The sequence below is a fragment of the Chiloscyllium plagiosum genome, unplaced genomic scaffold (assembly GCF_037043375.1).
Source record: "Chiloscyllium plagiosum isolate Xiang-an unplaced genomic scaffold, Cpla_swu_hap1 HiC_scaffold_15, whole genome shotgun sequence".
NCBI classification, from domain to species: Eukaryota; Metazoa; Chordata; class Chondrichthyes; order Orectolobiformes; family Hemiscylliidae; genus Chiloscyllium; species Chiloscyllium plagiosum.
In genome coordinates this window covers 37,804,454-37,822,852 of record NW_028270153.1, presented here as the reverse complement: position 1 = coordinate 37,822,852, position 18,399 = coordinate 37,804,454, and positions in this window count along the sequence as shown.

The following is an 18,399-nucleotide window of genomic DNA, read 5'->3' as shown; positions in this document are numbered from 1 at the left end:
TGAATCTAATATGGTATTTTCAGGTGGTCAGCTTCATCCTTGACATACTTCTCTTCTGCTTCATTTAACTTCTCTTCATGGAGAGATAAAGGATCAGCAAGGATCCTCCTGCAGCTATTGGGATGGAATTTCTTCAATGCAGATGGATTCACAGCATGTTGTATGAACTTAAATTTCTTCTATTGTTGGTAAATCAATAAAATTCAAACTTGCAGGAGCTTCTCTGCTTAACAACGATCCTAATTAGAAACAAAATAGAAATATTGACTTTGTCCCACTATATTGAAATGTAACTGACCTCTGCCCTTGCAGCCTGAGTGGAATAATTTCCTCACCACTAAGTTGAATAGGAGATGGTTTGGAAAAATTCAGGTTTGAGCCCTAGTATGGTCTCATTAAGAATGGATGCTCCTGTTCCTGTATCTAACTTAGAATTTGTATTCCTACCATTAATCATAATATCTACACTAGAAATTCTCTTGTGAGGCCAGCACTTGCCCCAGTAATAAATCTTATTCATCAGTATCAGCTACGTATAGAATCACAGTGTCATACAGCACAGAAACTGAACCTTCGATCTAACTGATCCATAGTAAACATAATCCCAAACTAAACTAGTGTTAACTTCCTAATCCTTGGCAGGATATCCCTTCAAACCTTTCCTATTTGTACTTACGTACTTATCCAAATGTCTTTTAAATGTTGTAGTTGTATCCACATCCACCACTTCCTCAGGAAGTTAATTCCACACACAAATCGCCCTCAGTGTAAAAGATTGCCCCTCACGTCTCTTTTAAATCTCTCTCCTCTCACCTTACAAATGTGCCGCCTAGTCTTGAAAACCCTCATCCTAGGGGAAAGACAACTGTCATGAAGCCTATCTATGCTCCTAATTATTTTATAAACTTCTATCAGCTCAAATCTCAACCTCCTACGCTCCAGTGAAAAAAGTCCCAGCCTATCCAGCCTTTCTTTATAACCCAAATCATCCATACCCAACAACATCTTGATAAATCTCTTCTGAACCCTCTCCAGCTTAATAATATCCTTCCTGTAACTAGGTGACAGAACTGGCCACAGTATTCAGGAGAGACCTCACCAATGTTCTGCACAACATCAACATGATTTCCCAGCTCCTATATTCAAAGGACTGAGCAATGAAGGCAAGCATACCAATCGCCTTTTTAACCATCCTGTCTATGTGTGACTTCTTGGACAGTTACACATTGAAGTGGTCTGTTTTAAATCTACTGCTACTGTAGCAAACAATTATAAAATGGTTATTTTTATGACATTCACTAATAGCTGGGTAGGCTTGGAATCACTGTAATGTTATCCCACTATAATTCAGTCATAAATTAATGACAGCGACCGATGCCTCTGGCTTTTAGCTCTGCTTTGTTGCAGGTGCTCCAATAGCCCTCCCATAACCATGCTCAGTTGGCACCACAGAGAGAGAATTGCTACAGGCATAAAATATTGCTTCAGAGCTCTGTGCCTCCATGCCAATTTTTAAAATCCGTATGAAAGTCACTTTGAAGTCTGAAATATGACTTGAGGCTTTAAAGACCTCTTTATATTTCGCACTTCCATCATTAACCCCTCAGTGTCTTAAAATACCATTATCACACCTGCTAACTGCAGGCAGGAACATATTGATCTGAACTTTACCTGGCTCCAGGGCAACCTTGAATTCTGTCCAGTATTGATAAAATCAGTGACTCCAGTTTCTCCAGTGTATAGCTGTGTTGAGACCTCCACCATGAGGTACAGGGGCTCAGGCAAAAGTGTGACTTCTCTCATGACTCTGTACTCTTCTACTCAGATGTCACGAGACTCCAGTAAAGATTCATTTTTTTGGTTACTACTGTGGTCATTTTTCAAGTTTGATTTTTGGACCAATGGCTTGTTACTGCATAATCTTTCTCAGTGGGTCTTCATAAAGTGATCTGCAGACCACTGACACCATGTATAAATACCACAACTGAGTCCTGGATGCTGTTACAGATGAGGAACTGGAATGCATGCTAAACCAAACTAATGAACATTTAGTAACTACTTACTGTATTTAAAGAGGCATGACTCTATTCAGCCTTCATCACTCAAGTCCCAGAATGATGTGATTTGGCATCTTCTGACATCACTAATAATGTGCTCCAGCTATTACCTATAACCTATTCACCCCCTATTCTATACTTTTCTCCATTAAAACACTCCTTTAACCCCATCTCTTTGATAAAGTTTTGGGACATCTGATCTTATGTGGCTTGAAGTCATATTCTGTCTCATAATGCTTCAATGAAGCTCTTTGAGATAACTTATTATGCTTAAGGGACTATATAAATTATTGTCCTTGTTGAATAATGTAAGTTATTACTTAATATCCAGGTAGCAGTCATGATGTTTTCTTTCTGTAGCAGTCTGCTTTACTAGATGCATTTAAGCCAACATGGCAAACTAAATGATAGATACCATGCAACAAGGATTGTCCCCTAATGGCATGGCTTGTGATTCTAACATGCAACCCACACACACATGGACAGCATATCTGCAATGAAGGTCAAGCTACTGCTCAAAATATGACAGAGTGGACAATCGGCATGCTGAAACAGTGCTTGCCCTGCCTGCTCAGTGCAGTACTCGGCAGAGTGGATGTCAGGATTCGCAGTGGTCTGCTGGACACTGGACAACCTCCTCATTATGAAGGCACCACGTTTGCAACCAGTTTTATGATAACTAGCTGGAGCAAGACAAGGAAGAAGGTAAGGAGGTAACCTCTCAGGAAAGAATTAGCAAAAAGGACTGTACAAAACTCCGGTGCAAGTAAACACAAAAAATGTCCATACTTCCTGATATTGATTGGAAGCATTCCGACAGGCCTACTAATGCACTAGGCATTTTATTATGTGGTTCCCTAGGTTTTCCTACTGAGATTCTCATTTGAGTATTCAGCAAGAGACTGCAAGTAACCTCACCCATCAGCATCTTGGCATCTGTACAATCCTTACCTCCTGTCTGAAATCTGAACCAGAATCTGTGAACATGAAATCGAGTAATTTTGATGTGTTATAGAGTCATATAGCATGGAAACAGGCCTTTCAGTAAAATTCGTCCATGCCAACCAAGTTTCCCAAACTAAACAAGGCCCACTTGACTATGTCTGCCCATATCCCTCCAAATCTTTCCTATTTGTTTACCTGTCCAAATATCTTTTCAATGTTGCAACTGTGGCTGCATCTACCACTTCCTCTGGCAGTTCATTTCATATCTTCATGCATTCAGTGTGAAAAAGTTGCCCCTCAAGTCCCTTTTAAATCTTTGCCCTCTTACCTTAAGCATATGCACTTCAGTTTCAAAACTCTCCTACCCTGGAGAAGAAACCTCCATTATTCACCCTATCTGTGCCCCTTGTGATTTTATAAACCTTTATAAGATTACCCTCAATCTCCGACACTCCAGTGAAAGAAAATCCCACTCTATCCAACCTCTCTTTATAACTCAAACCCTCCAGTCCCAGTAACATCCTTGTAAATCTTTCCTGCGCCCTCTTCAATACAACAATACCCATTCTGTAGCAAGGCAACCAAAACTGTACACAGTACACCATAAATGGCCTCACCAACTTCCTGTACAGTTGCAACATCATCCCAACTCCTATACTCAATGGTCTGATCAATGAAGGTAAGCATGCCAATGCCTTCTTTATCACCCTGTTTATCTGTGACACCACTTTCAGGAAAAAATGTACTTGAACCCCTAGGTCTCTCTGTTCGACAACATTTTCCGGGGCTGTACCATTAACTGTGAAGGTTCAGATCTTATTTGTTTTACCAAAATGCAGCACATCACATTTATCTAAATTTAACTCCATTTGCCAATCCTCAGCATATTGGCCCAATTGATCAAGATCCTATTATAATCTTAGATCACCTTCTTCATAGTCCATTATAACATGAATTTTGGTGCCACCCAAAAACTTAATAACCATATTTCCGATATCCTCATCTAAATTGTTTATATAAATGACAAACAGCAGTCGGCTCAGCTGGGGACAGGTCCCCAGTCAGAAAAACAACCCCTCAATCACCACCCTCTCTCTCCTACCATCAGGCCAAATTTGTATCCAATTGGCAAGCTCTCCCTGGATCCCACATGATCTAACTTCACTAATTACTAATCTACCATGCAGAAGCTTGTCAAAGGCCCACAATGAAATGACAATAAAATTACAGAAACTTGAAAATTTCCACCACCACCATACATCACAACACTGATATGATTTAAGATTGTTCTGTGAGGGCTTCCTGGAGCTACCTTGTGATTATTTCAAACAGCTGCACAGGCAGAATAGTCTGGGTACAGGTAAACAGTTAACATTACAACATGTCGTACTAGACTGCACTTTAGAATGAAAGAGTTTGAGAGCAAATGGACATGAACAATCAAAGATAAATTAGTCCCTAGTTATTGTAATTGTAAGATCAGAGCCTGGTATTTAATAAAAAAGTATAACAAGTCGTGTTACTTTGAAGTCTATGCCCAAGAGAATTCTGGACTTTGCCTTCTCTTTGACTGGTTTGTCTCAAATCCAAACTCATTGTGGCATGAAACCACATGATGAAAGAAGGATCATAAAGCTATTTTTACATACTGATGTACCAATAAAACATGCACTCAGGAAGAACGAATAATTAAATTTTTAAGCTTTTTATATCCTACATTTAAAAATGTTCAACATTAGAATTGAATCTGAAGACCATTCAGTTTAGGGATAGTTCTAGCAGCACTGTATACCATTTCTTTAAACTTGTTTCATGAAAACGGCCTCAATAGCCACCGCTCCAAATGCTTTTTAACTATGAGACAGAGGTGCCTCCTGACACAGTATGATCTAAGACATCTCTCAAGGATTGTGGAATCAAGGGTTATGGAGATAAGGCAGGAACAGGATACTGATTAAGGATGATCAGCCATGATCATATTGAATGGTGGTGCAGGCTCGAAGGGCAGAATGGCCTACTCCTGCGTCTATTGTCTATTGTCTTCCTTCCTACATCCTCCACCAAGGGCTCCAGTGCAACATTTAAACAGCTAGGCATTTTTGATTTTACATTTTTGAAGTTTATGTTTATTTTAAATTCTGTGACATTCCAAATTTTAACTTTTATGATAATATACGTTAACTTTTTGATAATCCTTTTTAATGCAAACATAACCATTTGTTTTGTGAAAATTTAAATTAAAAGAATATTAAATGCTTGGTTTGCTTTAAGTGATTGATTCTTTACATGTCAACTCATCTCCTTAACTTGGTGCCCGATTTAAACTGCCATGTGGAAAAGGAATAACCAATGAAATTTCAAGGTATTTGTAGATAGGTTTCTTCAAAGTTAGTAGGAAGGACTGACCATTAAATCTGCATCAACATCTGCCAATTCCCCAGTTGGAGAGCGTCTCCACCCACCAAAAGCGGGGGCATTGGAAAATACAAGCAGAAACTGTTTTCTACTCATATTTACATCTATAAGATCAAGTTTCAGATAAATGAACTAGGATTAAATCTCATATGTGTATTTAATAAGATGTTGGGTTTATGCTCAGGGGTGAGGTTGCTTTTGACGTCAATATTTCCTCAAGTTCTTGACTTGCAACAATTTGGCCAACATGATTCGAGCTCTCCACACAAGAGGGCTAGAAACAATTCCAACTGGCCTAAGAAAGACAAAGTTTAAAATGACTAAATTAATCAAATATATTCCTTGGCAAGAAAAAAAAAAGTAACCTCAGTATGTATCACCTGTGATAGTATTTTATTCATCTTTGTAATTGATCTAATGGAATGGTTCCATTCCATTAAGTTGTTATTGTAAAATCTTACCTTATGTTTTCACAGTTTTCTCACTGTTAATGAGAGTTAGCACAGTCAAATACAAAATCTGTACAGTTACAATCAATTGACTTACTTTATTAGGGGAAATGGGCAGTGTAAGGTGTTACTGGATTGGTAATCCAGAGGCACAGATGAATGCTCTGGGAACATTGGTTTATAGTCCATCACAACAGCTAGTGGAATTTTGAGCAAATTAATAAAGGAAACCTAGATTTGAAAGTTAGTCTCAATAATAATGGCCATGAAGTTATCATCAAATGTTGCAAAAAAACCCATCTGGCTCTCTTTATGTACTTTAGAGAAAGAAACCTACCATTCTCACCTTATTGACATGTGCCTCCAGATCCACAATAATGTGGTTGACTCCTAACTGTCCTCTAACATGGCCTGGAAAACCATTCAATTCAAGGACAATTTGGGATGGGCAACACCCAAATCCTAAGAAAGAATAAATATATGAAGAAATGGTTGAGTTAAAATGGAAATATGAAAGTACCTTCACCATCCATCATTTGTCTGAAAAATAGCAGAGGTAAAATATTTCCCTTGGAAATATTCAATGAAATATTAAATAATTACATGCAACTTCAAGTAAAAACTTTGAATACCCAAATAAATGAGACAAATTTTAATTGGATGAGAATGAAGTAAGACAGAGGTTAAATAAGATTAAGATTTTCAAACAGTGTAAATTGATAGCATGCATAACATACAATCTTCTACAAAGATTATGATTTTTTTTTAGGTGCCGTTTTCAAATGAATATCTAGGATCACAGCAAATGTGAAAATAGAAGGCAAATTTTTATCACCATGCAAAGCCAATTCTCAACTCTGAACATTAGAATGTTAGCCATTATTGTTTATCTGTAAAATAATCAAATAAATATGTGCAAGACAGAGAAAGAAAGGCATAGCAACTTGAAAATATTATTGCAATGTTTCAGTTAATGGAAGCATACATAAAATGTTGCTTTGTCAATCATAACTTATAGTATACATTGTTTTCATCCACTGCAATCGTTACACCTTATAAACAATCAACTACATAGAAAACCTTTCGAAAGTCTCATCACCTGCTGCCAAATACTTGGAATGTAAGTAATGCCATTGTTTTTCATCTCTTCCTGTGCGCAGCATGCTTTAGGTATCTTAATTCACTATGCATAGTTTCTTATTGAGTTTCAATATTACTCCCCAGTTCAAATCATCACTAACTTTTAACATTAGTATTTTTATCTGAGGAATTATTGCATAATAATTGACATCTTATTTCTGAAGACATGTGCTGCTGGTTTATGAAGACGTAATCTTAGGAGAAAAGGAAGCCCATTAACGACTAAGATAAAGAGGAATTTATTTACTCAGAGGATGGCAAATCTTTGGATTTCTCTACCTGAGGGGGCTGTGGAAGCTCAGACATTGAGAAAGTTCATGACAGAAAATGATAGGTTTCTGGAGGCTAATAACATTAAGGGATATGGAGATTGTGTGGGAAAGTGGCATTGAGGCCATGATCAGTCATGACCTGGAATAGCAGGACTTACATAATGGGCTGAATGGCTTACCCAATTACTAAAGTAGAACAGTAACTTAAGATTCTGAACCAAAAATTAGTATTTTCCATTGACAAAAGTAGTAAAACTAGAGTTGTAGTTCTGTTCCACATCATTTCTAAAAGCAATTCTGTAAAAGCTGATACCATAGAATCGATTTCCTTATTTCAAGGCAGATTGCAGATTCAGTAGTAGATTACGCATAGACGAGAAGAAATAGCAGCTGGTATTGAAAAAGCATTGGAATCTACTTGTTGATGAAGCTGAAGATGACTCTAAAAGCAAGTTTTGCAGGCAAGTAGTGAGCATAGGAGGTTTGTGATGGCAACAAGTCCAATGCCTTTTGCATCTTTCAATCTGCAAACATTTTTAAATATCTGACTATATTCCTTTGAAGTGAGGACCCAGACCAATCTACAAAATGGATGGAAATATGGGACCACTGCATGCTTGAGCATTATATATGCTGAATGATGCAGTAACTCACTAGAATATTGTGTGAAGAGCATGTTCAATGAAATATATCATTGAATTCCCAAATGTAGATGATACAATTGCAGGATTCCCTTCGGCATAATATTCAGCTTTCATTTTTTTTGTCTGTGTTAATATGTTTACAGTCTGCGCCATATTTATATGCAAGAAGAATTTCAGCAAGATTGATAATGAGCTTGAGCTTATAATGAGCATTATTGTAAATTTCTTCCCCATTAGAAATTTAAAGGAACCATTCCCTCCTCAATCACTCACACTTTCTGACAGCAATTTTCCCTTCAAGTACAGGAAATACAGCGTCAACCTTTTAACTCTTCCTTAAGCATAGTCATTTAAGGCTATAAATATTTGCCTCTGGTAAATTGGTGATTTGATGCGCTTCTTTCAATTTAATAAATTGTATTCACTGCTCACATTGTAATTTATTCTATGCTGAGAGACCTATCACAGATTGGACAATTGCTTTTTGGAAAACCATTGTTCGGTTTTAGGATTGCCAACTCAGGCTGGACATATTCCAGAAACATTGGTAAAAGTGATGTTGCAGAAAACTAGTGGTGTGACTTGTGTAGTAAATTACCCAATTTCTCATCAACCCCACGTTAACACATTATTTCACTTGGATAAGCACCCAGATTCAGTTTTTCAATCTGGATGTCTCTTTGTAGCTTCTCCTTTTGCTCCCTCATGGCAGTCACCTCAGGGACTAATGTTTAATCTGGCTTCCCTCACAAGTTATGTTCAACATCTCAACATTAGAAAGTAAAATACTTACACTATGGTGACTGAGTTATGACCGCATCAATTTTGGTAATAATGTAATTTAAAATGACAGGCTGATCTCAGCATGGGTACAGGAAACTGTCTGTCTGTCTCACCTCTGCCCGATATGTTTTAACCACTCCTTGCTTGAAATGGCAATATTGAGCGATTTTAATCCTGCACCCATACTTCAACACAAACTACTAGGGTCATGCATTCCACCTGCACGCTATTTGCAGCAACTGTACAGTGCACCCATTGAGTCCACAACACAACAGTCATTGAACGGTGGTCTGTTGGCCCAGCCTCGCCCTGTCCCTGTTAGTTAGCTCACTCCGTCCACAGCGCAACCTTGAGTCTTGGTCGTGTTCACTGACCTGAGGTTTTCTAAGCACCAAGTGATCCCCTTCACCTTTTAAAATTTTGCCAGATTACTTCTAAAAGCTACAGGTAAATTAGTGGTAATTCCAGTAGATTTATGGGCATTCTAGGAGGATTGGCAACCCTACTCAGCCCACAGACATAAACCTGTGAGTCCAGTTACCTGTCATTTTAATTCTCCACCTTGTTCTCGCATTAATCACTATTTCCTTGGACTTTAGTGTTTCAGTGAAATTTGAAGTACAAAACCTAATCTTTTGATTATGCACTTTAATATTGAATTCAGAATTTATTAATTGCACTCTGTAATCTCCCCTCCCACAATCTGTTTCCTTCCTCATTACAGATTTTGGCTTTTATCTTATTTTTCTTACTTTTTAGCTTTTGGATGGCAGTTATCAATCTGCCATTCACACCTGTTCTCAACACATTTTCTGTTTCTTTACTTATCCCATTATCACCACCTTAGGCTCGACATCAAAAGCTCTTTCTTTATCAAATCTATCCCATCTTCTACTCAACTACAGCCTTTCCCTTCTGTTCTTTTTAAATCTTCCTCTTTACTTGCTTAAAACATGTCAGTTCTGATAACACTCTGCTCACTTGTTCCTCTTTCCAGGGATGCTGCCTGACCTAATGAGGATTTCTAGCTTTCTCTAGTTTTTATTGCAGGCTTTGGCATCTGTGTCATTTCATTTGTATTATTTGTAGATTAATGTTCTCAACGTCTAATCAGAGAATAAGATTGCTCAGTGTATTATTGTTCTTTTGTGCAGTACGAATGTTGAATGTTGGTGCTGCCAAATCAGGTAAAATATATTCCTGGATCTCCACCCCATCCTCCCATTCCTCCAAATACCCCACCCAACTAAATTTTATTTTAGCCTGTCTCTAGTACATTCATAACCAATTAATAAAATTGTTCAAAAAGCTGAATAATGTACTGTTTGCTTTAATATCCTTTTGACTTGTATATTATTTTAAAATATTGTTAAGCTGGAGAGGGCTCAGAAGAGATTTACCAGGATGTTGCCAGGAATGGAGGGTTTGAATTAAAGGGAGTGGCTAGATAGGCTGGAACTTTTTTCACTGGAGCATAAGTGGTTGAGGGGTGACCTTACAAAGGTTTTATAAAATCATGACGGGTATAGATAAGGTGAATGGCAGGTGTCTTTTCCAGAGGTTGGGGGATTTCAAGACTAGGGTACATAATTTTAAGGTGAGAGGAGAAAGATTTAAAAAAGACATGAGGGGCATCTTTTTTGCACTGAGTGGTTCATGTGTGGAATAAGACATTTAGATAAGTACATGAATTAGAGATATTTGGAGTGATATGGGCCAAGCACAGGCCAATGCAACTAGTTTATTTTGGAAATATGGTCAACATGGACTGGTTGGCCTGAAGGGTCCATTTCAGTGCTGTATGACTCTGTGACTCTATAAGGGTTCTCTGACTTCTCTCCCATGTTGCCTCTTCAATTCTGGAGACTCCAGCATATTCCCAGAACAGAGTCCAAATTCCACTATGCCACTAGTTGTGAATATAACATTACATTGCAAAATAGTGGCACATGACTTAATTTAGACAGAACTCTTCCACTTATAATTAGATTACCTACAGTGTGGAAACAGGCCCTTCGGCCCAACAAGTCCACACCGACCCTCCGGAGAGAAACCTACCCCCCGCCTATATTTACCTCTGACTAATCCATGTAACACTACAGGCAATTTAGCATGGCCAATTCATCCAACCTGCACATCTTTGGACTGTGGGAGGAAACCGGAACACCCGGAGGAAACCCACGCAGACACAGGGAGAATGTGCAAACTCCACACAGTCAGTTGCCCAAGGTGGGAATTGAACCCGGGTCCCTGGCGCTGTGAGGCAGCAGTGCTAACCACTGAGCCACCATGCCACCTGTTCTCCACCATTAAAAGTAAAGTGTGAACACACTGTCAGATAGTAGGGCAGAGGTGGGTTCAATCAAGATATTCAAAAAGGAATTTGACAGTTATTTGAAAAGAAACAATGCTCAGAGTAATGGGGAGGAGGCAGGAGAGTGGCTGTGAGTGATTACTTATTTGAAAAGCCTGCACAGACCAATGGACCAAATGATCATCTTCAGAACTGTAACAATTCTGTGATTTTGTGAATTCACAACAATTTTGTACAGGTGTAAGCCATCAGATTCAACAAATACTATGAATCAGCATTAACATTCCAATTATTATTTGAAGTCAAGGAAAATACTGTTTCAGATTAGTCTAGTTTTAAGCTATATATTGTCTGAAACTCTTTAAGAAAAAACATCCAATCCATTCCAATTTTTCTGTATTGGCTAGACAAAAGTGTTCCCATATGAAATGCACAGAAGCCTTTATGACACCACTTTGTAGTCCTTAGACCAGTAGCTACTCAGAGATTCTGAACGGGTCCTAATCAAGCCACATTCCTGCCCACCCGCGGCCAAAATGCCACTGACTAGTATCATACTCATAAAACCTGGGCATCACATGCCAAACCTTGTTAGACCACCTCAACCCTGGCAACTAAACCCGGTAATTATACTTTCCTATTTTTTTCCTTTCTCTGCTTGAAGATTAGATAGATTCGCTACAGTGTGGAAACAGGCCTTTCCGCCCAACAAGTCCACACCTTCCCTCCGAAGAGTAACCCACCAAGACCTATTTCCCTACATTTACCTCTGACTAATGCACCTAACACTATGGCAATTTAGCATGGCCAATTCACCTGACTAGCACATTTTTGGACTGTGGAAGGACTCCGGAGCAGCCGGAGGAAATCCAAGCAGAAGCGGGGAGAATGCGCAAACTCCAGACAGACAGTCACCCGAGGCAGGAATTGAACCCGGGTCCCTGGCGCTGTGAGGCAGCAGTGCTAACCACTGAGCCACTGTGCTGCCTCTGTTTTGTTGTCTTGGAGCACAGGTTTGAACATAGTTGGTGTTGCCCTCATAAGATATGGATCATAGCACCAAGAGCTATTACAACCACAACTTTGAATGCAAACACATGAATGTGAACATGGGTTTACACATTTTATGGTCAATATATACCTGTACAACAACAATCAAAAACTTAAACTTCCCTGCTCTGTGCAAATTGACACAAACTAAATTATGAAAATATCATGGTATGCACCTTTAGCTAAGTGAATATCCCCATCATGTGGCTGTTGGGAGAATTGACTGCTTTTGCAGACCCATCACTAGCCATGTTAATAGACATGTATGTCTTGAATTTACAAAAAGAAAATTGGTGAAATCAGATTGAAAGAAAATAAGACAAAGAGAACATTTCGTAGATAAGATAACATGTTCTGATTCTGTATCAACTTCAGTTCATTTCAATTGAGAAATTATTTCAGCTGAAGATTCGTTGGCCATGGTAAAAATTCACTCCACTGTAACCTAGAGCAGGAACAGAAACCCCTTGGTGGTGCAAGAATATGAATTAAATCACTTGGAGCAAGGAGGACATCAAACATGTCAGCAGTTCAGAGTACCAGATTCCAGCAGAACCATAAAGGTCACTATCTCATTTCGAAGCTGAAGCTACAAATGAACTCTCCTGAAAACCTCACAGTAGACAGAACACCCTGGGGAAAATACAGTCTGTGAAAAACAATAATATTGTTGAGATTTTCAATATTGCATCTACCTCATGCAGTGATTGTTTCCATTTGTTCTTTTTTGACACATTTTGATTAAGTTTGACAGTTGAAAAATTTAATCATTTCAAGATACTAGTCAGAAAGCTTCAATTGATAATTCAACCTCAAGAGGGAGACAACACACAAATTATTTGACTTTATATGTTGTTCAGCACAACGGTTAATATCTCATCATGGTATTTTTGTTCTCACTGACTCCAAGACAAATATTTTAAAATGACTGCAATGTTATGGGAGCACACTTCCCAAGATGTGCTGAGGAAGTACACTTCCTCTACCTGTCTCTTTTGTGAATTAGGTTTTTTTCGACTGTGAAGGAGCAAACCATTCTGATTGCATGATGATTATGACTAATTCTAGGTATGACAACATGAACATGAGTTAGCAGTTTCAAATCCAGGGCAGTTCAAGATTCCTAGCATTCACATATATTTATGACAACTCATTAGAGAACACTAAATGATGCAATAGACCAAAGTGTTTCAGTCCTGAGATATTTTATCATGATCATACATCATCAAAATTAGAATATTCAAATTAGAAAGAGGAGTAGGATCCTGAAGCTCTTTGGTCATTTGTGAAGATCACGGCTGATGTAATTATTATCTCAATTCTTGTCTATCCCTAACAGGTTTGGAGATCAGCACTTTCAACCTGTTCAAGCTCATGTTTCCAACTATTATACAATTCAGGTTAAAATTTAAATTAAAAGTTCCATAATCCTACCTGAAACACTTTCTTCTTGCTGCTAACACTACCTAATGTTTTGAACAATTTCTGTGGAATGCCTGGCAGGGCTCTCATTTTGGTACCTGAACCCTCCCTTCACTCCACAAACAAGAGACACAGCGCAGGTAGTATTTCTGCTTTTCAACAGAGGAAATTTAGCTCTTTCAGCTTTATTCCCTGACCAAGTGCTTTAGATGTTCTGTTGCCATGGTCAGGCTTAGTTAGGGATAGTGTGGTGAAAACTGTAGCTCCTCCATTGCAACTGTGTAGAAAGGACTACCTACAAATGGATTGATGAAAATTTTTCTGGATAATATAAATCACAGATTTATACAGTTGCAAAGGAGAAGGTCCAGTTTTCTCCACACTATCTTTAACTAAGCCTGACCATGGCAAATGGAACATTTATAGCACTTGGTCAGGGAGTAAAGCTTCAAGAGCTATTTATCACATTATGCACTGATCATTGCTATACAATAAACCTCCTCGACAGTACATGTGGGAATGTCATTAATTTTCTTTCTCAGAGACAAATAAATAGTGGCCATTATTTCAGAACTTACAATTTCATAAGTTGTTAATTATTATTAGTATCTTCTACAACATTATAATATAATGCATTATTCAAAGATCAGAAAGTATCCCTAATACTGCTCATCACATTTAATAATAGATCCTGAAGTAATACAGTATATGCTTTTTAACAATCGGAGAAATTTAAATTGGATGTAAAAATTACTTTTTATATTTCCATACCTGCTCCAAACTTTCAAATTTCTCAGATCAGCTTAATGGAGAGCTGAATATTCCACACAAGAGAGGTATAAGAATCACATATTGAGTTGTATCTGTAATCCGCAGTTGTAATGGTGTGACCCGTTAAAGATGATTAAAGACATATATAATATGTACTTTATATCTCAGTAGCCATGATCTTCATCTGTTAGAGTTCAGGTTTCACTCCAGGATCTGAACATGGGATCTCAACTAGGATTCCAATGCAGTACTGAGCGAAGACTGCATTGTCAAAAGATGTGATTTTCAGATGAAATGTTAAACTGAGGTCACTCTGCCCTTACATAAACATAACAAACAAGCATGCAGTCAATATTTATCCCTCTGCCAACACCAAGTTTTTTTGGACATGAAAAGTAATAATTGAGAAATACTTTAGGATATTCTGAGGTCGCAAATTCTTCCTTTTGCTTTATATCCTTCAGATCAGCAGCAAATCGCTTAGTGATTCATCTGATAGGCTGTCTGGTCTTCGGCTGGTTCGTCAGTAGTTACACAAAATAATGTTTCTGCTGCTCTTGTAACATCAATATTACGGTTGTCAATCAGGAATATCTCTCAAGACAACCCAACTCAATATAACTTTCTTTTAACCCTATGAACCTATTGATGGAGTGACTATTTCAGATACATGACAGAATATTAATTAGCAAAGTTTTATTTCTTGTTGGGCATTAAATCCCCCAAAATCACAACACCTTTTCAGTACAATCCTCCTGGCTTCCAGGCTAAGTTCAGAGGGGCTCCAGAAAAATCCCTTGGAGATATCAGGTCTTTATTCATGCAATTAATTCTGGCTTGAACCCAGCAATCTGTTTTTAACAGAAACACACAAGTCGCACAAGCTGTGTGAAACTCACCAGCCCAACAAGGTTCAAAGAGGAATTGTTGATCTGGGAAATTGAGAGACTGGAAAATTGTTAAAGACTGAAACTGCACAGATGCTGCCCTGCCTAGGTGAAAGGCCTGTGTTTATGTTCAGAGATGTTATTACATACCTCAGGAGCAGGTGGGACATGAAACCAGGCCTTCACAACTGAGAGGTAGGAACACTACTACTGTGCCACAGAGCTTGTGTCCACACAGACTGGGAGTACTCTATTCACTTTAATCTGTACTTCCCTGCTGTTGGCCTCCATTGCAGAATAAGGTAATTTATGTAGCACTATCCTCCTGGATCTCTGAAGAGGAGCACCAATACAGAAGAACACCAGTAGCTGTCACAGCCTCAGCCCCATGTCAGGTCAGGGACTATAGAGGTTCCAGCTCAATGCACAGTGTATACAAGTAGAAGATCAAATGCACAAATCAAGAATGACATTTTTTTAAAGTTACTTCATGGGATGTAGGCGTCACTGGCTAGGCTGGCATTTATTGCCTATCCCTAATTGCCCAGAGGACAGTTAAGAGATGGTGGCCAAGAGTCACATGTAAGCCAGATCAGGTAAGAATGCCAGTTTCCTTCACCAAAGGGCATTAGTGAACCAGGTGGGGTTTTCCAACAATGGATTTGACAATGGATTCATGGTCATCATGACTCTTAATTTCAGATTTGTATTCCATTCATATTCTACAATCTACTGTGGCGGGATTCAAACCCAAATCTCCAGAACATTATTTGAGTCTCTGGATTAATAATTCAGAGATAATACCGCTAGGCTATCACCTCTCCCAAGAATTTCACAATCTGCCGGCCTTATAAGTTTCTTCCAAATGACTGAAGTCCAGTTTACTAGGTCGACAAATTCCATCCAATTTGGTGATGAGAACAAGCAGACATAGAGACCTCTTCTCTTTGCGGCAAGGACTGGATTCTCATAAATTCAGAGTGTCTTATACACTACACATGTGGCAATGAAGTCACTTACAGATCAATCAGCAGCATTTGTCAACAGAAAAGGATTCCATGGAGTTTACAGCTGGTAGTGACATCCTGACATCATTCTACGCCAGTCACATGTCTTCAATGTCTTCACACCTCTACCCAGAGTCAGTCAGTGATGCCTGAGAGACACTGGCCCCAGGTTTCTGCTGGCCAGGTAATTGGTATTCCAGTATGGATGAGAGTTGCACGTAAGGATCCTGAAGAAACCATCTTAATGCACACTCTGAAGGAATTGCCTGGAAATTGAACTTTCTGCTGGGTAATTCCTTTATGTCTGAAGCCCTCCAAAAGTAACCATTTAAATCAAGACTCCACTCCAATACCTGCTGGAACTGACTTAAACTGACACCACCCCACCTCGGCCCTTGCAAGACTCAATTTCTCCCATTCACCCAGGTCTACTCGACAGACTGCATCACTTATCTCGTCATATTGTAGCCTAGAATCCTACCCACTTGGCATCTTACCCCTTTCTCATGTGGCATCCTACTCACTTGATAGTCCACCCCCTACCCAGTTGGCAGCCTACTCAGTTTTCACCTTACAAATTAATCTGGTAATCTACACAACTGATAGTTTCCTCTCTGCTCATCTGATATCCTACTTTGGGACTCTATCTCCTTCCCAGCTGTCACATTATGTACCATTTTGGCACTCTACTCTCTACCCAACTGATACCAGTGTTCACTCTAAGCAATGATGCTGCTCCAAGGTTCCTTCTAGGTTCTATTCCTGCTGCTCTGGACTCAGAAGTCACTGTCATGCATGGACCTTGGCTGTCTGCACACTGAGAAAAATAATTAGTGACAGTACCGTCCAGCAACACTTCCCTTACCTGACTGCATGGTACCAGACTTATCTGGCATCTTCTCCCGATTGTCACTTCTCAGAAAATCCAGCCGACTGGAAGCCATTAACGTACATGGGTGATAATGGCAGGTGTCTGGGAGAAACCCAGACTTCCACTGGCAATGGAGTCCCCTCTGCCAACCTGCAAATTATCTTTCAACCACATTGGTCAAGATGGTCATCATTGGAGGTCACATCCCACTCCCCTATTCTCTGACTTTCCCTGGAGTTATGCACTGTCTTCCCCTGCAAGTAGAGAAAACTGTGAGCAGAGGAATGCATGATGAGAATAAAATGACAAGTGGGTGGAATGCTACTCACCTCTCTGGTCCTCAAAATGCATCTTACACCATTATATCCGGGTAGGTGGGACCACAATCCTAGTTAGCACTCAGCGCTTTCTCCAATCGCAACCACACTTGTTCACACTGTCCGTCTAGCCCCTTTTTTCCATTCAACAGGAAACCAGATTTCTCCATGAGCTCTTAGACCTGACAACAGGAGCTCCAGGAAAGCCCTTTTAAAGCACTCTTCCATTCCAAGGCTGCTGAAGCCTCAGAAACCATTCTGACTGCTGTTGGGATCACTTGAAATCGAAATCCTTCCATCAACAAGAACAATTCACTAGCACACCTGCTATCTGTAATTCACCAGAAAAACTAAGGGATGCTAATACTGTGACCAAGTGAAAAAGTCACAACAAAGTCCGCTTTGACTTAAATAAGTCAGTTGTGTAAAAATGGAGCACCTGAAATTTGTTTTTATGAACATGGTGGAAAGCTTACATTTAATCAGTAACAAGTCAAAACAAGTATGTATATCACCACCACAAATGGTCTCTTCCCCAGGAAGTAGCTTAAGAACTTCTTGCAATAAACAGATACCTATATAAAATCTACCTATATAAAGTAGTTATATAGATAGATAGCTTTGGTTCTAATTCTCAAAATGTTTAAATATAAAGTGGTTTCTCACCAAATAATATTGCCTGGATTTCCTGTAACATTAGCATGAAATTATTTATATTGCAGGTCTTATACTCCAAGGTGGTGGATCCGACAATGCAGGCAGTGTTCTGGCTCCTGGGCCTGTTTGCTCCAGGTGACTACATCCTCCCTTCTTTCCTTCTCTTTTTCTTTGTTTTCTTCCTGTTGGCGGCAGTGGAAGGGATGACTGTGGAGAGCAGAGTAGGAGTCTTGGCGAGGCGTTAGCTGAGCCTGGCGGCAGAGCCAGGGATGCCTGGTTATAGTGAGCCTGAGCGAGGACTCCAGGCATCAGTGAGATAGTGGCAGCAGCTCCTTGTTACAGTAAGCCCAGAGTGGAGGTCTCCTGGTGTTCAGCGAGGCAGCAACTGAGCTGGAGGC